This window comes from Ictidomys tridecemlineatus, chromosome 2 (genome assembly GCF_052094955.1).
Source record: "Ictidomys tridecemlineatus isolate mIctTri1 chromosome 2, mIctTri1.hap1, whole genome shotgun sequence".
Classification (NCBI taxonomy): domain Eukaryota; kingdom Metazoa; phylum Chordata; class Mammalia; order Rodentia; family Sciuridae; genus Ictidomys; species Ictidomys tridecemlineatus.
The window spans coordinates 98,835,324-98,859,652 of record NC_135478.1 but is presented as its reverse complement, the minus strand read 5'-3'; the positions used below and the strand labels follow the sequence as shown (position 1 = coordinate 98,859,652).

At 43.4% G+C, this 24,329-nt stretch overlaps 1 pseudogene; it reads left to right on the top strand.

The window, feature by feature from the left end:
• Positions 1-2,036: 2,036 nt before the first annotated feature.
• Positions 2,037-24,329, top strand: part of LOC106145403 (transmembrane protein 132B-like) — a 738,363-nt pseudogene continuing 716,070 nt past the window's right edge.

Genomic DNA, 24,329 nt, shown 5'->3' with positions numbered 1-24,329 from the left:
TCTGTGTGTGCCAAGGCCAATTGCTTGGTTTTGGTATTGTCCTCTCATTACAAAGATAGTCATTTTGCAGTACTGGGTAATGAGTGTATGGGATCTCTCCATACTTTTTTTTCTTTCAGTGAATTTGTGATTATTTCAAAATTAAAAGTTAAAAGAATTAATAGAATACAGTTTATCTTAACCTAACAGAACTGTTTTGTTTCAATAATTAAGAACTTCTAAAAGTTCACATATTTACTGACAACTTTTATCATACCGCCACCTTTTAATGAAGTGTAGAATATACTTTATAATGCACTTTTTTCAGTTTTATCCACTTAATTAAGAGGAACTTCTCATCACTAGCACAAAAAAGACAGCTGGTATCATTATAAAATAAATTGTATCAAAAATTAATACAAAAAAACAATGTTTTAAATTTCTGAGTAGATGCTGTCTCTCTGTGTGTCTTTGTTAAGTATCAGGATAGCATTTAAAGACTTTGTAGCACTGAACAGAAACAGTGCTGGTGATATATTCTGAGGGACTCAAAAATAGAATGGGAATGACTTTCCAGTATGTCACAATGTTTTTAATGCTGTGTCCCTTTCCTTCTGAAGGCATCTCTCTTACCCATAAAAATCTTTACCTCTCGCTTCAGGAAACTGGAATTGCTGGTCACAGTGCTGGTTCAAGGAGGCAGATTGACCTATTGTGAATAACACATATTTTAGAAATCAAATGGAACTGGATGCAAGCCTGCTAGTTAGCAGTTGTCACATGTTTTAGTCAGTTTGCATCACTGAGATCAGAAGACCTGACAAGAACAACATAGAGAACGACAAGTGTATTTCAGCCCATGGTATCAGAGGTTCAGTCCATGGTCAGCTGACTCTATAGCTCTGGGCCAGAGGTGAGGCAGACCATCATGTCAGAAGGGCAGGGAGGAAGAAAGCAGCTCAGGACGTGGTAACCAGGAAGCAGAGAGAGCACCACACTCAGCAGGGACAAAATATAAAGCCCTAAAGCCTACTCCCAGTGACCTGCCTCCTACAACTACACCCCACTGCCTACAGTTACCACCAGTTAATACATATCAGTGGATTAATAGGTCACAGGTCTCATAATCTGATTTTTTCACCTCTGAACATTCTTTCATTGTTCCGTACATGAGCTTTTGGGAATGCCTCAGATCTAAACTGTAACACACGTGTTAACCACTGTGAGCCTTTTGTCATAGCCACAGTAAAGATGAGGTTAGTTGTAGAGCCAGTGAGGATGCACACAGGGACAACCAGATTGGGCTTGGCCCTGCCTCTGCACATGATCAGTTACATGGTCCCTTTCTTATCCACATGATCAGGATAGCAGTCCAACTTCAGTCTTCAGGTTTTGTGAGGAATGAATGAGTTAAACGTGTGGCTGTTGTAAAGTCAGCTGTCACTGTGGGGAGACTAAGCCCATAGTAGGTGTAACAACAGTACATAGGAATTGCTGTCATTTCATCCCCTGATGTATTCCTCCTCACTGGTGGTTGCAGACTAGGCAACAGCCATGAATCAAAGTCCTCTGCTATGAGGCCACAGGAGAGGTTCTTCTTTAGGGAAAGGTTCTGGAATTGCAGAACCAGAGGATTTCTCAGGGTGGGCTGTGGACAAATGGAGAGCATGTGCCAGGATTGGAGGAAGGACCAGAGCCTTGGGGAAGGAAAGCAAAAACCAGGATGGGCGAAAGGAGAGATCCACTCACATGTTTTACCAGTAACATGAGCAGCTTTGCTCCCAGAGCAGTACTTGTGGGTGATGGCAGGATGTGCCAGGGGAGAGCGCTCTGGCACCCCAAGGGCCTAAGCAGGAGGAAGCTGCTTCTGTGGAGTCCGCTGGCCCAGGCCAGTGAGGAGTGGGATATGAGAGCAGGCCCAGTCCACTGGCTCCATTTTTATCTTTGCAGTTCCTAAGGGGCTTTCCCAGTGTCTTCACATGTTGATTTCCTTGGTCCTTGATCTTTATACTCCCAAAGGGGAGGAACAGGCATCCATTCTTATTTTCATTTTCAGCATGAGGTACCTGAGCCCATGGGAGAGCAGAGCACCTGGCTCAAGGCCCAACAGGGAGTGCAAGCAGGAATCCAGACAGCTCCTCTGACTCAGGACCTCACATTTCTGCTTCAGAAGCCACGGTCTTGCTTCATTTCCACATGGGGAATCATATTTTGATGCCCTGTTTCCAGAAGGCAAAGAGCAGAGGCTCCATTTCTGCCTGTCTGGTCTGGAAACTCCTGTGACAGTGGACCAGGGAAGCCAGGGTTCACTTGCTGTCCACCTTCTAAGTGTGAAGCAGCTTGTGTGGCTCATGGTGACTGCTGGAAAGGTTATTGAATGAATTAACTGCTGAAAGTTGAGTGAATCAATGGATGAACAGATTTGGCCTGAGAAAAGCCACTTTATTTCACTCTGCACCGTCACCTGGACTCTAAACCAGGGGCACATGACACTCCTTCCCAAAAAGGATGCTTACTCTTTTGTGGTCTGTTTGTGTTCAGGCCCACCCGGGAAAGCGAAGACAAGGAGGACGAGAAGAAGAAGGGGCGAGGTTGCTCCCTGCAGTACCAGCATGCCCTGGTGCGCGTCCTCACCCAGTTTGTGACCAAGTCATCTGACTTGGGTCAGCTTACCTACATGTTGGTTCCAGACTGGCTGTTTGACATCACTGACCTTGTGACAGAGTTCATGAAGGTGGAGGAGCCCAGAGTCGCCCAGTTACAGGATGGCAGGACCCTGGTTGGTCGGGAGCCGGGAATCACCACTGTTCAGGTACAGGGGGTTCATGTTTTGCCACCTCTCCAACACCAGTACCTGCTGATGATGCAGGCAAATGCTGCCATGGAGGAGTGTGCACATGTGTGAGGATGACTGTGCAAATGTGCAGATACTGGGTCTTCCTGTAACAGAATCATGAGAAGCAATAGAGTATTCACCAATTTTAATAACCTAAACACATTTTGTATTTTAGAGAGGGTTGAGAAAAATGCCTGATCTGTTTTTACCAGAGAAAGCTAAATGAAACACACAGTATAAGTCACCCTTTTCCCGATATGACAATATATTATTTTTAATCTGTACTAGGAGGTGGTAGAACCTCTGAAAGCAAATTTCTCCTCAACCTTGACATTTAACCATTTAGCTATATTATACCTTTAACAGTAGGCAAAGATTTTTTAAAGCATGTATTTGGCTATAAATCATAAAGAATCCATAGTTAAAAGCTCTCTATTTTTATCATACTAATAGTAAAATAATTTCTAACTGATTTTGGCAAGATTAAAAAAGAAAAAGTCACAGCTTGTTTTATTTTTGCAAATTTAAAATGTTACTGCTCATAGTTAGTTATGTCTTATTTTAGGTGTTGCCAAAGTTAATTTTCGACAAAGTTGAATTAAACATGTAACATTCTATATTCGTATCTATTTCTGTGTAATATATTACCACCAATTTAACATTTCAAGACAACAGTAGTTTATTAAATTATATTCTCTGGGTACACAGTCCTAGTGGGTGGGCTGGTTCTATGCTCAGGGTTCCTAAGGCTGAGATCCAGGTGCTGGCTGGGCTTGGCCCTTAATCTTGGAGTTTTGGGAACTCATTGGCTTTTAATCTCATTCAGTTTCTTGGAAGAACTTAGCTCTCTTATAGTTACAACACTGAGGTCACAGTTTCCTTACTGTCAGCCAGATGTTGCCCTGTCCTCTAAGAGGACACCTCCATTCCTTCTCACATGGTCCCTCTCTCATAAGTAATGGCTGGATTCAGTCCTTCTCACACTTAGAGTCTGAATTCTCCTGCTACCAGCTGGGGAACGCACTCTGTTGTTAAGGGTTTCTGTATAATTTGGGAGACCCTTGTTTTAGAGCCAGCTATGCCATATAACAGTGTGATTGTAGAGTGCTTTCTCATTGTGTTTGAATGTTAAGGTCAACATTTAGGGGGACTGTTCTAGAAATTGTGCCTTTGACATATTCCTGTCTCGGTTTCAGTCTCCCATGGTTGCACATTAGACAGCTCCTTAGGACATGACTATTCCCTGCCCCACTTTAACTGTTCATCCAGTTATCCCACAGTGGTCCACACAATTATCATATTGTCCCATGATAGGCATCTAACCTGCCCATTGGAAGGGATGTGAGCAGAAGAGGGCTGAGCACCATTTCCTTCAAGAGTTGACCACAGGCCACTGCTTTCAAAGCCTGAATGTCGGTTGTTGGGAAAGCGCTACTCTTTGAGTGCTGAGTACCAAGGCAGGCAATTTGAGTTATTGCCTCTAACTTAAAACAAGCTTATCTCAGAAAATACACTGTTGTTATCATGACATGAATCCCAAGAAAGGAAGTGGGTTAAGGTGACCTTTATAAAACTCCTTCAAGTGCTAAGTTTAATTGGACAATGGCAGGATACCTACATAAGCAGTCTTCCTATGTGCGCTCTGTAGAGCAGTGCAGAGTCTCCCAAGGCCCTGCCAGCTCCAGGACTTGAAATTGTCACATGGGCAGAGACTGTGCTTTCTCAATTACTCCCCAGGTCCTCTCACCTCTCTCTGACTCCATCCTGGCTGAGAAGACAGTGATTGTCCTGGATGACCACATCACCATCATGGAGCTGGGCGTGCAGCTGGTGGCTGGCTTGTCCCTCTCCCTGCAGCCTCATAGGGTGGACCGAAGGGTCATCGTCTCCACAGTGGCTGTCCAGGATGTCCTCCAGGCCCCACAGCAGGTGAGAGCCTGGAGGCCTGTGCCCTGGTCCATGGTCAGCTCCTCTCCAGGTCGTTTTGTCCTACACAGAGGGTCAGCAGGGTCTTGCAGCCCCTTGCTGTTCTTGGAGCTGCTCCCTGTATCTCCCCCAGCACATTGGGTCTAGGAAAGCGTGTAGAGATGGAGGCTCATTTCCTCTGCCATTTGTTCTCCAGCAGGATAACTTGTGATAGGCACAGTCTGCTGTTGGACTATGAGCTAAGGGTCATGTTTTTTTACCTTGGCCAAACCAAATGGGTAATTTTTGATACTGCATCTTGCTAAGTTGCTGAGACTGGCCCTGAACTCATGATCCTCCTGCCTCAACCTCCTGGTTGGCTAGGATTACAGGTGTGCATCACTGTGCCTGGCTGTTGCAAATCATTTATAAAGATAACCGAGGCACTGGGCCATTCAAGCAGTCCAACTTCATAATCCATCATTTACGAAGAAATTTACCTGAGTACGTTTTACTTCATCAGCAATGGCTTCCTAATAAAGAAGGTTCAAAGCGATATTATCTTTAGCAGTAGCCTGATTAGTTGCATCTAAAATTGATTCAGATAAATTACCTGATCTTTCAAAGTGTTTTTAGAAAGGTCAAAGTCAAATTCTTTGATATGGCATGCAGTAAATTAATTTACACCTTAGTGCATTCATGAAAGCTCATTATTTATTTCTCATACCAGTGGAGCTCCTGCAGATTATTGATGCCAGTTCAAGGCATGACAAGAACTGGTAAAGATTATAAAATGGAAGATTTTTTTCTACATATACTTAAAAGCGTTTATATAGGAAATCTTGCTTATGTTGTAAATTTGAAGGGAGCTGATCATGCTTTGATTTCATTTCTCTCAGGAAGCCATAGTCAGTTCTTGGATTTTGTTCAGTGATGGCTCCATGACACCTTTAGACATTTATGATCCCAAGGATTTTTCCATAGCTGTCTCATCATTGGGTGAAATGGTGGCGTCTGTCTAGCCAAATTTGCAGTCCCAGTGGCCAGTTGTGGTTGCAGAGGGCGAAGGACAAGGGCCCCTGATAAAGTTGGAAATGATGATCAGCCAGCCTTTCCAGAAGACCTTTATGCCTTCTGTTTTCTGAAAGGTGGAGCAGTGAGTCTGATCAGCAATAGGGTGACTTCACAAAGCTGAGTTTGTGGAGGTCTGGAGGGAGCCCTTTCTAAGCATGTTTCAGAGGCCTGGAGAGTTACGTCAGCTGGGTTTTAAGCTGGGAAATGCCTCTAAAACAGCTACATGTAGGGACTGAACGAATTCTAAGACAACAGTTTTGCCTACAGCCTGGTACCAGCTCAGTGCAGGTAGAGTAAACCCAACCCCACAGACATTGTTAGTCATCTCATGGCGAATGGCTGTGTGTAGTGAGGAGAGATTTGGATGGTGATTTTCCTGTTCCTAGACCTTTTAAAGCACAGTGGGCAGATACAGCCTGTGGCCTGGGTTTGGACACACATGAGAGGTGACTGAATGTAGCTTTCCTTATTTGTTAGGAGTGCTGCTCAGTATTTTATATACATTTCCACCTACACCTGTTACTTTGACCTCTGGAATTTTTTTGAAACATGAAAAGAAGAAATTTCAGTCTTTGAGATCTGTGTGATTTACAAATGAGTTTTATTCCCTGGGATTTGCAGTGTCACGTCATTTCCTGGGTCTCCATACAGGATGTCAGGTTTTTCAAGTTTTGAACACTTCTTTCTTTAGTGACAGCATCTAAGAAGCTTATTTTCACTTTCCGTTTCTTACCTTTTGCTGTTGAACTTTCTTGTGTATGACTGGGACAGGGGTTTTGCTTAAAATGTTGATATCCAGTGAGGGAGGGTTACCTCTTTACATTTTTCTATGTGAAGTTTAAAACAACTTGGAGGAAAGTTGTGAACACACACATTTATTTCTGTCCTCTGTTTGCTAAGAATCCTGGGGAGCTCCTGGAGTACACTGCTGAGGGCAGAAAGCCCCTAGGGAGCAGTGATTATGCAGGTTCTTTGTGGTCAACACAATGTACCATCCAAACTGAATCTAAAGGTAGAATCCATCTACATCTGCGCTGAAGGGAAATTGCCCAGGAAATAGCTTCAATTAAACTTTCCATTTTATCAGAAAAAAAAGAAAATTAAATGATGTTTCAAGTTAGCAATACATATAAATTATCTATACAATAACTATTTTCACAGGTGTGCATTTGTGGGAAAAGCAATGGGTTCCCCCCAGAATTCACAAAAATAAATGACTATTCCGGAGCCCAAGAAGCAGCTATTATGAACAAACTATAGCTATTGAAAAATCAAAGTGCTAAGAGGAAAAAAGTGATTCTTGTATAATTTTTAAATAAAAATATTTAGAATCATCATGAGTCATCATCTCAAAGCAAGAATTTCAGATTAGCAAAATGTGACATTTTTATTTATTAAGATGCTATAGGTGGAAAAGCAGACACTGGACTAATCTGTCTCATTATGAGTTAACTGAACCATTTGCATCCCTAAGAAATGGAATTTGAAAGGCTCAAAGTAGGAGGCACATGCAGCAAGTCACCCTTACTCCCAGTGGCTGACAACTGAGCTATTCAAAAGAGAATTGTTTTCATTCAGTTGCTCTCTTATTTTAGATTCTCATAGATGGGAACTTGAAATCTCAGCCTCTTCTAGCCATGAAGCAGCAGCCAGAAATTTCTCCTATATCTCTTGCATGCCACAGACAGGGATGAAATTGCAGGTGGTATAGTGGTGACCTCAGAGGCTGGTATTGGATTGGTTTTATAAGTATTTAAAATGGCGCTTAGGAGCTCAAGCCAAGGACTGCAGAGAGCTTCAACTGAACTGGAGAATGAAGCAGAATACCTAGGCCTTAACTGCAAAAGGAGTTTGCAGGACAGCTGGTGCCTTTTAGGAAGAGCTCCCTGGTTAGCCAATGGCCTTTCCAAGGGCTTAATGGGAAGGTAGCACAGAACAACTGTGAGGACAGAAGAAAGTTCATGCCTGATGGACGCACAGCCAAGCTATCCAGGAAGTCTGGCTCCTTCTAGGAGACGTTTTCAGTTCCATCTTTCTTTGGAGCTTCAATATCAAAGAAATAATGGAGGTCCTTTCTGAAAGTGAGGAGTGTGAATTGAAAGGAAGGAGTTTACTCAGAAGGCCGCCTCCCAACCACTGGCACATCAAGACTTTGGTGGGGGCATAGTTTGTGAGGAATTGCCGTTGTCGTGGGGAGCATCACTAAGGAACATATAATTCAGAGCCTTTCCTTAGGTGGGAACATGGGGCAGGGGCAGAGAGCAAACAAGGAGTATTGGGTTGTGCCAGATCAGCCTAAATAGAGCTAGAAGCTGACCATGATCCTGAAGAAGCTTCTGGTGGACAACACAGACTCACCCAGCATGAATCAACGCCCATATAGTCACCTGTGCTCCTTCACATTAGAGTTCAGTTAGTTCAACATGGAGGAAGTCAAATGGAAGGTCATGGGAAAGGGTCCCTTTTACCATATAATATCCACTCACAAAAACATATGTACACATGTGTGTGCTTGAAGCTGAAGAGTCAAACATAGACCATTTAGTGGGACTCAAGAGTGACAGTTGTTTTCAGATGTGGCATGAACATGTTTAATTGAAGTATTTTATGCTCCTATTTACTGCAGAGTATAAACCATGGGTTAGATCAACTTGTTTTCCAGCTGGTCAGCCACAGCTATTAAGCACTACACCTCAAGATACCCAAACCCAAACGGAAACAACATAAACTATTAAGCCTTGAACTTCAGTTTCCAGTCATCATGCTTTCTCCTGTCTTCATTCTCTGGGTTTTCATCGTTGAGATATTCAGATCCTGAGGCTCTTGGAATAACCTAGCCCCAGGTTGTCAAGGGCTGCCAAGTCCCCTTTTTCCCCATAGAGTGGCATGCTCAGACTCCTCCTGAGGGAGGAACCAGCAGGTGTTTGGAGAGGGCTGCAGGCTGTGGACATTGGTCGCAGGCAGGGAGCTTGAGATGTGAGCTGAGGACTGCATGGCTTGAAGCAGTTGAAGATGTGCAGCCACTGTCTCCAGGACCCGGCATTCCTCTTTCAAGTCCAGAGTACAGGGACCAAGAAGCAGCTGCCAGACCAAAAAGCCTGCTTTTAAACATAGGTGTGCTGCATTTGAGAGAGCAAGAAGAGGAAAAAAAAGATCCAGCAAACCCCAGAATACTCAGTGTACCAAGAGAAGGAACATCACCTTCCTAGCTGTTGCACACACTGGCCAGGGTTAATTCCCAGCCTACAATAATCCTCCATATCTACACAGAACATTTCGATTTATGCACATGAATGCAGTGAAAACATGGATTGGTGTTTTTGTCCCATCGCCATATCTGGAGATATGTACTTGCTGATTTTTAAGTTTTAAGAAGTCCACCTTTGTGTAAATTGATCAGCTTTTTAGAAAAGGATCTTTCTAATATTGGCAAATTGAGACCATAGTAAAAGTTTTGTCAGCAAAGATCCATTCAGTCCAATGAGGGTGGCTTCATCTGAATCCTTAATGCCACTGGCACCATACCTGTAAAGGTACTTCCAAACATTTTAAAAAGAAGAAATAAAACATGTTGGATGATTTCTTTTTATAGTAATACAATTAATTGATAGGTACCAGGAAAGGATCTCTTCAAAAAGACATTCCAAGGAAGATACTGAGAAATCCTCAAGTTGTACATAGAGGTGGCCATAACTACATTGTCATAGCTGTCATTGTCATGGACATCTATGGTTGAGACCCTAAGAGTTAGAGAAAATAATAACTTATTTAAGTCTGAGAGAAAGATTCTAGGAGAAACAGGCTGCCCTTGAGCTCCAGGGAAAGTCTCAGGAACTTGTTGAGTCCAAGTCTTGCTCATCACTGACATTCCCAAGTGGCCCTGAGTGTCTGTAGCTAAGACAGGCAAATTCAGTTCTTGGAGAAGAACAAGAAAAGTCCCTATTTCCATAAAGCTTACAAAGTTGAATTTTAATAAGAGAAAAAACTTTATTCAAATGTGTCCCTGCCAGACAGGGGCTGTTAGTTCTATGTATAAAACTGGAGACGCAGGAAAACTCACGCAGGTGCCAATTGCATTTAACTCTGGAACAACTAAAATACTTCTGTACATCGTGCCTCCAGGGCTCCACACATGTAGCCAGGGGAGGCACCCTGCTGTGCCACACTCCTGCCCTGTATTGACACTTGGTTCCAATGTTTGTTGCCTGAGCTGGAGTTTGTAGAGAGGACCAACCATGTGAGAATTCATTCAGCTTTAGAAATACCCTCCACAACAGGGTAAGGTTGATGTCAGGCAGCCCCGGCATGAGCATGAGCTCTGCCCATGTTCCCCGGCTCACTGTGATGCTCACAGGTTCTACAGCACTTGTCAACAGCAGCGTGATGAGTGATGAGCAGTACTCTACTGTTAGAGAGGAATTTACTGAACACCTATGTCCTCTTGCCAAGGACAGTAACTTCCAGCACCGAGAAGGGCTGGCCAGCATACGCATGCTCTGATCCCAGCTCTCCTTCGTAGAGGTGAAAAAACTTACAAAGGCAACATCTTCAAGAGGTTTGGTGCCACTTTGGAGGAAGGGTAATGTGCAGGTGAGTGTCCCTGGGGTCCTGAACTGCCTGTGAGCACTCTGCTTGGCATTGGAGGTCACATGGGTCCCTGCTGCTGACAATGTGGCATCTTTGTCAGGTCTGCTGCGTTTAAATATGTAACTGGCCCAGGTGCAGAACACTCATGTGGCTTTATACAATTGATTTTTAAAGCAGTTAAAAATGGAGAAGAGATGTGCATTTATACTATGTTTATAAGCACCTGATCACCTTTTCCAATGCCACCTGTCACCTGTCACCATTTGCTTTCATCCTGAAGAAGCTTCTTTAGTATTTCCAATAAGGAAAATCTCCAGCAACAAATGCTCTCAGTGTTAGTTTCCTGGGCTGGCTTTATTTAGTTTTTCTTCTTAATATTTTTTCTAGATGTGGCATTTTAGGGTGATAGTTTTTCTCATTAGTTTACATGCCATTCCACTCCCTCTTGGCCTCCACAGTTTCTGATGCAATAGAGTGTGACCTTGTTGTTGTTCCCTGGTATATGAGGAGTCATTCTTCTCTTGATACTTTTAACATTTTTATTATTATGTCAGAGTGTGGATCTCTTTGCATTTACCCTATCTGAAGTGTTTTGAGCTTATCAGGGATATAGATGAATGTTTTCTATTAAATTTGGGAAGTTTTGAACTGTTGTTCTCTTAAAACTTTTCCCTTTCCTGCCTATACTCTCTTTGTATATTGGTGTATTTAATGGTTTCATACAAGCCTCAGAGGCTTTCTTTTTCTCTATTCTTTTTTCCTCTGTGTTCCTTGTGTTTTTTGGATTACATAATCTCTATCAATATATCTTTTTCACTGCGACTGTCTTCTGCCAATTTCAACCTGTGGTTGGGCATGTTTCATATATATATCTCCATGTAGAATAAGTGATATGAATAGCAGCACAAGAAGGGTTAAATGAAGGGACACTGCTAACAGTTCTGCATTATACATTAAGTGATCTATATCTGTGCTATAAGGTGATAAATAGTGATCTAGGATAAGACTGCTGAAAATGCAGCAAGGTATATTGAATAAGGTCATAGAAGAGAAAAATTGGAACGCCAAATAATACTTGATTAATATTAAGAGTTGTTTCACAGAAGGGGAAAGAAAGAAGAGGTGACAACTAGAAATCAAATGACCGAGGCCCACTCTATCAGCAAGTCAGGATTAATAGGAAGAGAGCCATCTGAAGTTTATGAGACATACTTTATTTTTAACATTTGTTCTTTTTAAATATACATGACAATCAAGTATATTTTGACATATTATACATTTATGAATATAACCTATCCTAATTAGAATCTCATTCTTGTGTGTTGTACATGATGTAGAGTTTCACTGGTTGTGTATTCATATATGAACATAGGAAAGTCATGTCTGATTCATTCTACTGTCTTTCCTAATCCCATTCCCCCTCCCTTCCCTTCATTCCCCTTTGTGTAATCCAATGAACTTCTACTTCCCCTGCCCTGTTAGCATTTTCATTTACACAGCAGAGAGAACATTTGGCCTTTGACTTTTTTGGATTGGCTTATTTCACTTAGCATGATAATCTCTAGTTCCATTTATTTACCAGAAAATGTCATAATTTCTTCTTAATGGTCGAGTAATTTCCATTGTGTGTATATACCAATTTTATTTATCCATTCATCTGTTGAAAGGTACCTAGGATGGTTCCATAGCTCAGCTATTGTGAATTGAACTGCTAAAGCATCAGTGTGGCTGCATCACTGTAGTATGCTGGTTTTAAATCCTTTGGGTATATACTGAGGAGTGAGATGACTGGGCACGATGGTGGTTCCATTCCAAGTTTTCTGAGAAATCTCCATAGTGCTTTCCAAACTGTTTGCATCAATTTGCAGCCCCACCAGCTGTGGATGAGAGTACCTTTTCCCCCACTTTCTCACCAACATTTATTGTTGCCCGTATTCTTGATAATTGCCATTCTGCCTGGAGTAAGATAGAATCTCAGTGTAGTTTTAATTTGAATTTTTCTACTTGCTAGTGATGTTGAACATTTTTTCATTTATTTGTTGACCTTTCATATTTCTTCTTTTGTAAAATGCCTGTTCAGTTCTTTTGCCCATTTATTGATTTGGTTATTTTGTTTTTGGTGTTAAGTTTTTGAGTTCTTTGTATATTTGGAGATTAATGTTCTAGCTGAGGATTAGGTGGCAAAGATTTTTTTCCCATTCTTTAGACTCTCTTTTCACATTCTTGATTGTTTCCTTTGCTGTGAAGAAGCTTTTTAGTTTGATACCATCCCATTTATTGATTTTTGATTTTACTTCTTGTGCTTTAGGAGTCTTGTTGAGGAAGTCAGTTCCCATGCTAACATGATGGAGAGTTGGGCCTGCGTTCTTTTCTAGTGGGTGCAGGGTCTCTGCTCCAATGTCTAGGTCCTTTATACACTTTGAGTTGAGTTTTGTGCAGGTTGAGAGAGAGGGGTTTAATTTCATTTTGCTACATATGGATTTCCAGTTTTCCCAGCACCATTTGTTGAAGAGTCTATCTTTTCTCCAATGTATGTTTATGGCACCTTTGTCTAGCATGAGATAGCTGTATATATGTGGGTTTGAAGAAACATACTTTAAATGTGAAGAAACAAAAAATAAAACTTTGAAAGAAGATATAATATTCAACACAAATAAGTTTTCCAGTGTGACTAGGCAAATATCAGATAAAATAGACTTTAAAAAAGAAGGGTCATTACCTCAAATGGATACCATCATCATCATCTTTTCCCTCCTCCTCCTTCTTCACTGTCACCACCACAACAACATGTCAGCTTATTGATATGAAAATCCTAAGTGGACATGCACTAAAAATAGAACGTCAAATTGAATGAAGCAAAAATAGCAGAACTGAAGAGAACTTTGAGAAATCTATCTATTTATCTGCTTAGAGATTTCAATACTCTTATCTCAGAACTGATAAGAATACGAAAAAATAAAAATATACTTAAGTGGAACTATGCCAACCATTTAAATTTAAATATATAAGACTGTATTCAATAACTGAACACAGAAGCACCCTTAGAACAAAATTCTCCAAGATAGAAAATACATTGGGACATGAAACCAGTCTCAGTATAACATCAGAGGGTTAAATTCCTCTGGCATCTGTTCTCTGATCCCAATAAAAGTAGATTAGAAATCAACTAAATAAAACAGGTGCAGTGGCACATGACTGATCAAGTGGCTTGGGAGGCTGAGGTAGGAGGATCACCAGTTCAAAGCCAGCTTCAGCAATTTAGTGAGGCCCTAAGCAACTTATTGAGACCCAGTCTCAAAAAGTAAAAAGGTCTGGGGATGTGGCTCAGTTGTTAAGTGACTCTGGGTTCAATCCCTGATTCAACAACAACAAAAACTGAATAAGAAAGCTATTTAGCAAATTTCCAAATATTAGAAATTAATCTGCACAATTCTATGGAACCCATGGATCAAGGAGGATAATCAAAATAATCTTTAGAAAACTTTTTGAACTGAATCAAAGTGAAAAATCAGAGTATATCAAACTTTGTAAGATGGCTAAATATTCATGACATATTTTCATTAATCATAAATGAAGAGCTTATTAAAGCTGATAATCTATATAGGAAGCAGTAAACTATAGCTCACAAGACAAACATGCCAGATGCCTGTTTTTGCCAAAAAAGTTTTATTGACACAGAACCATTGTCACACATTTTATAATGTCCATGTCTGTTCTTGCACACAATGGCAGAGGTGAGTCATTGCCTTAGAGATGATGTTGTCCATAAAATCTAAAATATTTATTATTGGGCCTTTTTTTAAAAACAGGGTTTGATCTTGATCTAAGCCATCACCTAAGGAGTGTGTAGAAGAAGAGCAAATTAATACTGAAGTGGGTGAAAATAAGGCATAGATAATGAGTGGGCACACATGGCCAAAGTTTATTTCCCCAAAAGAAGTCATAAAATTAACAAATCCCTAGTAAGACCAATGAAATAAAATGCACCTTATGAATTGTATCACAAGAAGAAATTACTACAGCTCTATAAGCATTAATAAGAAAATGTTATGAGTAGCTTTATGCAATAAAATGTGCAATTCAGATAAAATGGACAGATTCTTTGAAAGATGCAACTTAGTGTCAAACTTGTCAAAACTGAGACAAGAAGGAATCAAGGTCTGCATGGACTAAATCAATTAAATAAAATATTGCTCACAAAGAAACTTAAGGGCTTGATGGCTTCACTCATGAATTCTGTCAAATATGTAAGGAAGAAATAGTCTTCTTAGGGTTGAGAGTGTTGCTAAATAGTAAAACGCTTGCCTAGCACGCAGGAGGACCTGACATTCATTCCCAGCACTTAAAAAAAACAGAACAAAAATGGAAAACTATTATCCTTAAGTACATGCTGTGAAAATGCAGAGGAGGAGAAAACTGTCCGCTACAGTTAGGAAGCCAGTTTTAATGCTAATATCTGAACCAGACCATGTAATATAAGCAATGAGATACAAGACTAATGCATAATGAAGAATTTCCATATTCTAGAAATAAAAAATTGGAAAAGAAATTTAATGAATATCTTTTACTGTATCATTCAAAAACAAAAAAAAATACTCTAGAATAAATATAAGAAAGTAAATATCTGCCAGTCATTAGAACAGAACAGTGTCTTGAAATAGACCCACTCTTTTATGATAATGTTTGATTTTGGAATACAGGAGTCCTGGGAATTCCATGGGTGTAAAGGAAGCTTTTTTATGAAATGATGCTGGAAAAAGTTGATATGCATGTGGAGAAAAATGAAATTTCACCCTGAAGTCCCACCATACATCATGTCATAATGAATCAAAGACTTAAATGTAAAATGAGATTTATAACCTTTTGAAGACAACATAAGAATGCATATTTTTTAATCATGAGTCAAGAAAAAGTTTCTTAAGACAAAGTTAATTAGCATAAATAAAAATTAGTAAATTAGACTTCACAAAATTAAAAATCTATTATTTAAAACATCCTTAAGAAAATACATGGGCAATCCACAGAAGGGGAGAAACTATTCTTAATTCAATACTGTTATCTAGAATGAAAGAACTACTGCATTTCAATAAAAAGGCAAGCAGCACTTTGAAAAGTGACAGAAGAGTTGAATAGAAAGTTCCCAAATGAATAAAGAAAGAAAAAGTGTCCCACTGTCTTTGTCATTGGGGAATGGAAATTATAGCCCTGGCAAAATCCTGCCTCACACCTCTGTTGTGCATAACACCCAACGCTGGCGAGGGCCTGGGGGACCAGCACTGAGGCACTATGGGAGTCTGCACAGTACCGTTGCCATCTGGGAAAGGTGCTGTCACTTCCTGGCTCAGTTAAACAGATACCATGTTACCTAGGACAACACTCGTTGGCTTTCAGCCAGGGGAGTAAAACCACAATGGAGACGTGAGCAACGTATTCTCAGAAGCTTTATTCATAGTGGACAGAAAAGGAAGGAGCCACCCAGGACAGACAGGAGCCGTCCTCAAGTGGTGAGAGGTGGGTGCTCTTCAGAAGGAAGCTGGCCCATGCAGCTTCGAGAACTGCAGGAGGGTGAATGTGGAAGAGTGGCCCTGGTAGTTTTCATGGCTAGACAGGCAGCTGTGGGCAAACCAGTCTCTAAGAATGGACAGCAAGCATGCCTGCCTCCACCAGGGCCTGTGCTGACCAGGAAAGGTGCCTTCATCTAGACCTGGGACTCACTGTGTAGGTGAAGGCTTTTTAAAAGCCCTCAGAGCTGTGCCCTTAAGATGTGTCCATCCACTGAAAATTGCACTCAGCATAAGTCACGTCACAAGGAAAACAATCCTCTTCAAAAACCAGATACCCTGGAAGGCCCACCCTGTTTCTCTCCCTGCACTTGGGGTGGAGTCCTGTACCTGGAGGATCAGCTCCCCAGGATGGGCTCCCACTGCCTGCCCCCAAGGACACTAAGCAATCAGCAGGAAGACTCTGAGGGGAGGTTCCTGTGACCTTGGGCCAGAGGTCTGCTGCTGGGCTACTGCAGGAAGAGTCTATGTGGAGAAGCAGAGGAGCCACAGGCAGTGACAAGACACACACGCCCCCCTGCAGACACCCCGACCTTCTTGCCCTGGACCATGGGTGCAGAATGTGGGTGACTGGCTTAGCTTCCATCCTCTGGGGTCCAAATTGCCAATTCCAGTGGCTCACCTCTTCCCTTAAGCATCCTTACCCTTTTGTACCTCATGCTCTTCACATAGAAGAGGTTGGACAATAGGTGACACCTCCTTATTGAACCTGGCTCCCTCTCTCAGTCTGCTGACAATGCTCTTCTGGTCCCCTTGGTCAGATTCCAAGCAGCACAATCCACAGGGTTCCATGTGGCCCCAGCAGGGGACTGGCCAGCAGAGGCAGATCCACTGGGCCCCTCAGTGCTGGCCGCCACCCCATCGCTTCTAGCTCCTGGAGAGTTGGGCAGGTGCTCCTGGTGGTACCTGAAGCTCTTGATCAGGCCAGTATTGCTCTGCAGAGGGTGGCAGGGCCTGCTGTCATGGTCTTTACAGTAAACATTCCATTTTAAGGTGGCAAAAATGGTAGCCCAGTGATTTGTGCATGAGTTAAAAGATTTCATGAAATTCAAGACCAGCGTCACCTGCTTGCAGAGCTTGTAGAGACCAAGTCTCCCTCCACCGAAGTCACCACTCTCAGCCAGCCAGAGACTCTATGTTTGATGGAAAGTAATGCAAATCTGAAAAAGCCCATCTCTGAGAATAAAGCAGACCTTCTCCAAGAATAAGAGAATGCCGCACCTTTCATTTTAACTGTGATGGCTCATTTGAGGATGGCTGTCATCCCAAGAAACAAAAGCCCCCAACCGTAAGGGGTCCAAGCCCAAAGGGACCTCAGAGCCCCAGAGGGTGTTAGGGGACACTGGCCTGCTTTCACAGGAGCCAAGGGGGAGAAGGAGAGGATCTGGATGAATAGAAGATGGGTCTGCCCAGCTTCTACTAGGGACTCTGCTGAAGATGTCACCTGCCCTCCTCAGGGAAGGTCCCCAGAGGGTGACAAATGGGAGTTGGACAGAAAGTGAGTCCAGGAATGGATACCACCTGGGCCACATGGAAAAGCTTCTTCATAGGAATGGATGTGACAGCCAGGCTGAATGCAAGCAGAGCATTAAGAAATACAGGGGTTCCCTGAAGAAAATTTGATGAAGGAAGCACTCAGCGACCCAAAATCTCCCAGCTGGACTTGCCTCTCTGTAGTCAGAAGATGCAGGGCAAGATGAGCATTGAAATCAGCTGAGGAAAAGGAGCAGGAAGTGCAGGGACAGCTGGTGAAGCTCCCCGGCAGAGTGCACGGGGAGATGCACCATTTGGGGATAGACATGAACCTTGCATGTACATGAAAACATCAGTTCCTGAGAAACTGATGTGACTCCATTTTTGAGAAACCAGCCTCTAACTCAGAGCAAAGCCTGTTCAAGGAAGGGGGTGTGACCCTTGTTCTTGGAAAAACCCACAGAGCACTCCTAGGCACATACCCACCCTGCTGAGTTGTTTGTCTGCAAATAACAGAAGAGATCTGCCACGCCAGGTGTCCCTGACTAAGTCAGGTAGGTGAGGACCCATAGCAATCCCCAAGCAACCACCAATTAGCATGAGACAGGGAAAATACCTGGGATGCCAGATGACCCTCCAGTAATTTATGGTGGTTGATAATGTGTTGGGAAACCATGTAGTTCAGAATGTACATCCCTCCTGGCCTAAACCAATCAGTTCAAACGAATCCCCCTCTTGTACTAACCAATCACTCCTACCCAACTAGTTCCTGCCACTGAATGTGCTAATCAATGTTAAGAGTTGTTGTTTGACTTTCCCGAGGTGTGTGATGATTTGTTGTGTGATGTTGTGACTCATAGAGTATCCCCCCAAACCTATAAAATCTCACTGAACAAAGGACCAGGGCTCACTCCCTGGGACCACTGCAATAAAGGCTCTTGTGTGATTGTATCAGATTCGGCTCCTGGAGGTCTATTGGGGTCCCACGACCCTGGCATTACATCCCCACCTCCAGCAGGTGCAGAGGGCTTAGGAAGGGAGCGTCCTGATTCCCAAAGCCAGATCCTCTAAGAGGAAAGAGGCAGCTGGCGTGGGCCCGTGGCTTCATGCTGTCAGGAGCTGTGTGACATGCGTGAGCAAATGCACACACTGGAGGTGAGTGAGTGGCTTAAATCTGAGCTTTCATCAAAGCCACTTATGCCCCTGCTGTTCCCAGTACAGGGCTCAGCAGAGGCCAGGCAGGGGACCAGGGCATCCCTCGGATATTCACACACAATGAAGGAGGAGGGACAGACAACGAGGAAAACTCAGCATGGTGACTGCTGGGTTTGTTTTTCCACTGCCCACATTCAGTAGAAAGATGTTATCTTTCATGAAAATAATCTGTAGACATATGATCTTCTTTCTTTTGTAAAAATTCAAGATTGGGTTTGGCAGTAGGGAAACTAACACTTTAAAAACATGGCAACCATCTGTGTTGAAGTATACTGCTGCCCTCTCTCTAAAACCAGTTTTCCAAAAATTGACACTCACAGGAGGGTGGTGTGGCTACTGTCCAAGGAGTTCACATCCTGTCCAGATTCTCAGGAGCATGAGGTTAGTACTTCCAGATGGTTGCTTAGTGTCCTCTCTCTCTGGGTTGGGAGCTTCAAGAAACCAAGGCTTTGAGTGTCTGGTGCTGAATAGCTCTTTTTATTGTCCTTTATTTTGATTGACAATAACTGAAATCCATCAACAAGAAAAAAACCAGCGTTTATGGATAACTTGTAATAGAAAAGTCAGGATTGTGCCGGGGACGGTGGTGCACACCTATACTTCAAGAGGCTCAAGAGGCAGGAGGATCCCAAGTTTAAACCAGCCTAAGCAGCTTAGTGAGGTACAAAGCACCTCAGTGATTCCTTTTCTCTAAATAAAATACGAAATATAGCTGAGGAGATTGCTCGGTGGTCAAGTGCCCCTGAGTTCAATCATTGGTACCCCCCCCCCCAAAAAAAAGTCAGGTTTGTGATTTCAGTTATAGTTTGATCCAGCTGTTTAGACAATACTTTCAGCTATTCTCTTGCACTTTCTCTGTGCCTGAGATATGTTATCCTCTGCATTGACTTCATTTTTCAGATGACCTTTGTGCACATGGTAGCACATAAAAGATACAAGTTGATTTAGACTTACAGTCTGTTAGCTCATAACCACACATACCTGGAAAAAGAGATGAGGCATGCTTGGGATATAGTCACTGCAAAGGAGAAGAAGACAAGAAACAAACACACCAGGTCTGTGGATGTACTGTCAAACTGGGACAAAATGTTGTGATTCTTTAAGTGAAGCAATAAATTGCCTTTAGTTTTTAAAGCCATTTTGATTCCAGTTTTCTATTATTAGATATTGAAAAATTTCAAACTGAGACTAATGAGCCTGTTTTTATGTACAGCTGAGAGGATTTTAAAGAGTACATTTATTTGTAAGGAAGAAACATATAAGAAGAGCAAGCAAATTTTTATTGTTATTTTCATCAGCAGGTTGATTAACTTCCTTCTTAATGTCTTTCATTGCACTGGTGAGAACTCCTACTCCTCCCGCCTCAGGCTAAAGTCTTATTTAAAACACTAGCTGGACCGCCCCTTGGGGGCTTGATTCTCTTGGTGACCAGGGGGTGCAGCAATCTGTAAGGTACCAGCTTTACATCCAAGGAGGATGTCATTAAAACAGGGTGGAAATCATGAGCATGGTTGAGACCCCCCCCCCCAGAGCCTGGGGGCAGAGGCAGGCGCACCTCCTGCAGGGCACAGCAAAGCTTGTGCAGCCCCTGTTCAAAGGGATGAGAAGACCTTTGGTGTGGAAGGAGAAGCGGTGCCTTTCTCCTGTGGCCTCTCAATTTTTCATGTTTTTTTTTTAGCTTGCTGTTTAGTGTTTTTCTGAGTCAAGGAAACCCAAAATCTCCAAGTTATTGGCATGAATCTTGCAGTCATCTTGAAGTTCTATTTCAGTTAAATAACCTCCTCCATCTCAGCTGCTGACACTCATCATCACCACATGGTCATCATCAACATCATCATGCCATCATCCTAATTGCCATCATGTCACTATCATTGTCATCACCATCATAGTCACTGTCATCATCATTATCATCATCACCACCACCATCACCATTCTTGTCATCATCATCACCACCATCATCATCAGCACCACAACCCACCATTTCTACCATCACCACCATCGCCATCATCATCACCACCATCATCACCATTGTCATCACCATCACCACTACACCACCATCACCACCATCATCACCACCACCACCACCATCACCATCATCATCACCATCACCACCTCCACCATGTCCACCATATCCACCATCACCACCATTGCCATCGCCATCATTGTCGTCATCACCGTTGCTGTCATCATCATCATCATACCCAGATGGAGGACATCACCAGGACCTCTGAGGCAGAGACTACAATGCGTAGGTCAATGCCTTCCATCAAGCTCAAAAGCAAAGGTGGTACAAGAAATTTCCATGGTAAGAATGCAGTGATGGTGTGGTTTGTACCTCCAGGAAAGAGTGAGAGAAGCTCCTGGGTGTGAGCACGTGAGGGCCTGGTGAGCTCCTCATGATAAAGCCTGAGCATGAACCTGCTGCACCTGCTGTGGCAGGTATCATCCTCACACAGAAACCAACCAGCCTGAGGCAGATCAAAGCACATTACAGATAAAACACAAAAGTGTGTTTGTAAATAGCAGCACAGTAACAAATCTAGTGTGAGGAAGTGAACGTCACTCTGTTATTTACTCCAGTTTGAAGAAAAACATAACATATAATTAACAAGGTTGCATATTTCCTAAGAATGTTTTTAACCTGATATTCTGGAATAATGACCCTGTTTTCTATTTCAAAACTTGCCAGGTAATCCATATGGACTGCCCTTGTTTCAAGGGGAAAGAAATTCATCAGTTTGTTAAAGTCAATAAGGGCCATCTGTTTTATTTATACTTGTAGTTTCTTCACTAATCTATTGCTTTGCTCTTTTTGGTGTCTCACATTTTCTCATGGGGATGAGTTATTGCCCACAAGTAGCTGGCTTGGAGGAGATGCCCCAATAGTGAGTCTTGAAGCAGTTGATGCCAGTTTTAAATGCAGTGCCTGCACACGAGCCTGGGTGCAGTAACCCCACATCTGAAAGTCCCCGATTACTAGCTGGGAAGGCGCATGTCTTCTGTTCTCACTGGAATGGTGTCAGCACTGCACAAATGGACTCCCCTATTTCTTTCACTTCCTGGTGTGATGCCACCTTCCTGCCAGCTAGGCCCCAGCCTGCCAGTGAGCAAGGGGGGCTGGCCAGATAAGCACCTGTGCTCAGTGTCAGCCAAGGCAGGGACTCGAAGCAGGGTCTTTAGACAGGTCAAGTTAAGTCCACCTGCCACTGGTGGCATCCTGGCTGACCACATGCTTGAAACCCAGGGCCTCAATGCTGCAGAGCTATGGACAAACTTTGTGCCTTCAGCTTCACCCGAGGACCTGCGTCTAGCACTGCCATACCTGGGCGGGCATTTTCAGCTTTGAACATCTGTACACGCAAGATAAATTGTCCTGGAAAAGCTGTGCTGCCAGCATTTATGGCACCATCCTGGCTGTCATGTCCTCTTCTCCTCATTTTGAGTTTGAGGAGAGTGAGGCCTGGACACTAGAACAAAATGTAAAGGCCAGGTGGCAAGATAGTCAGGATTTGAGCCCATAAACAACATGCAGCCACTCTCCTTGCCCCGTGTCACCATGTCACCATGTTCCCCTTGGTTTCCGGAAAGTCTACTTATTGCAGAGTGTATCAGAGGGTGGAGTGACGTGTGGTGGTCTCACAAAGCATTTCACATGATGTCCCTTTCTGCAGATTCAGGAGTGCAAAGCCAACTTCCTGACAACAGGGAGAGGATACATTTCATGCTGACTTGGTAGGGGCCTCTGCCCACTGGAGGCCAAGGAGAGATGAAGGGTAGCAACTTGAAAGTCACGAGTGATCTCTCCTCAGACTATGGCCCATTTGGGGGATTCTCCGGGCTGCACCTTTGAGGAGCACCTCTGTTTTGTACAGTGAGTCCAATTCTGCTTTGGGTCCACAGACATCTGATGTCCCATTATCCCTTCTCCTGACCACCAAAGAAACTGCCCTGTATACAGAAAACACCTTTATAAAGAAAACCCACTGAATAAAAGCCACGGGGCAGAATCATGCCCAGCCCGAGCTGCAGGCAAGTGCCTTCCTCCTTCTTTAAGTGGACGCTTCTTGACACTTACGAGTTGACCGCTCTCTAAGTGTCCCTTTAAGCAGCTCTGGAAAGTTCCCAAAGGTTCATTAAGGGGCTGCCCATGTGCTGGCCATTGAACTTCTGAAAAGGCAGAGGAGACAGAGGCTTGCCAGTCCCCGGACTGTAATTCCACTGTCTCACAAACACACCCACATAGAGCTTTTGGAGGGTAATAAGCACAGGTAAGGGAAGGGTCACAATTCAGCCCACAGCAGTGAATTGTCATCACTGCGTCCCCAGCACCCAGCACAAAACCAAGTGGTGTAGGCAGGTTGCCAACATGCTTGAGTGTCTCGCCACTCATCCATGCTCTGTGGACAAAAATAATGACAGTCATTAACTCTTAGAATTATCAAAGGAATTTAAAAAGTGTTTGTGTTTGAAAAGCCCTTAGAAAGGTGCCTGTGCCCAGTGAGGACCGGTGGCCCTTAGTAATTCCTACCTGTCTCAGCCTCTCGCACTGCCTCTCCAGGGCCAGGGCTGTGTCTGGCTCGGTCACCCAGGTGGCTCAGCAGCAGCATGGCCCCAGCTCATGGAGAAGCTCAATTTATACCTGTCAGGTGAAGGAAGGGCAGCCCAGGTGAGTTGAGTGGAGCATCTGCAAGACTAAAATGCAAAGATGTCCAAGGGAAACAGAAAGAACTGCAGATCTTCTCCCTCAGCACAAATTTTCTAAGACCAAATTTTGCCTTCTTCTGTCCATTTTCCTAGAGCACCGGCAACCTTTTCTGGTTTGTTTTGCTCGCTCTCCCCCCCCCACCCCCTTTGTTTTTAACCTTGTTACTAACTTATTTAAAAAAAAAATCTGCCTACTGGGTAAATGCACAACCAGGAAGAGGCAGATGTCTCTCATTATACCCGATGGCTTCAATCTTTCACGCAACTTTAATTTTATTTTCCTGTTTAATGCTCATCGATACATCCCATAAAATAAAGGCTTCAGGCAAATAATGTCAGCTTATGAGTTTGCACTTGAGAGACTCCACAGGGTGTGGGCGGGGGACACCCTGGGATGGTTTCCAGCTTGTTCTGGTGGCGGGGGAAGCAAGTGCTCTCTGCGCACAGTGGGGCGCACAGTGGGGCTCACGGGGGCTCTTGCCTATTTTTCTTGACTCTACATGTCATGTCTTCGTGTCCACTCCTCTCTCACTTTAGACCACCACGTGGTGGCTCTTCATGTCTTTATCTGCTAAAATTCCCATTTAGCTGAGTTCTGCAATCCCTCTGCAGACCGCGGACTGTCCTGCTGCAGCAGCCAATGCCAGATCTCAAGTGCTGTGGAGAGATCTGGAGGCTCAGCAAACAGCCTCAAAATGCACCCCAGGCAGCCACCTGCACTCCTCTAATGAGGATTTAAGAAGGATTTAAGAAGCCGGGGTTCATGTAAGTTGGGGGACCGTGCCGGGCAGACCAAGGAGCTGCTGATCCTCAAGAGGAGCTCAACATCCAGGGCGCATGACAGCGAGGCGTCTCAGAGCGCACGCTTTACGTGGCTCCATTACGTAACATATTTACCCACTGACGTACCTAGGAGAGGTAGGGCCAGCTCCTCTCCACCTACCCAAGGATCCGGGTAGGTGGAGAGGAGCTGAGGCTCTAGGGGGTGACTCAAA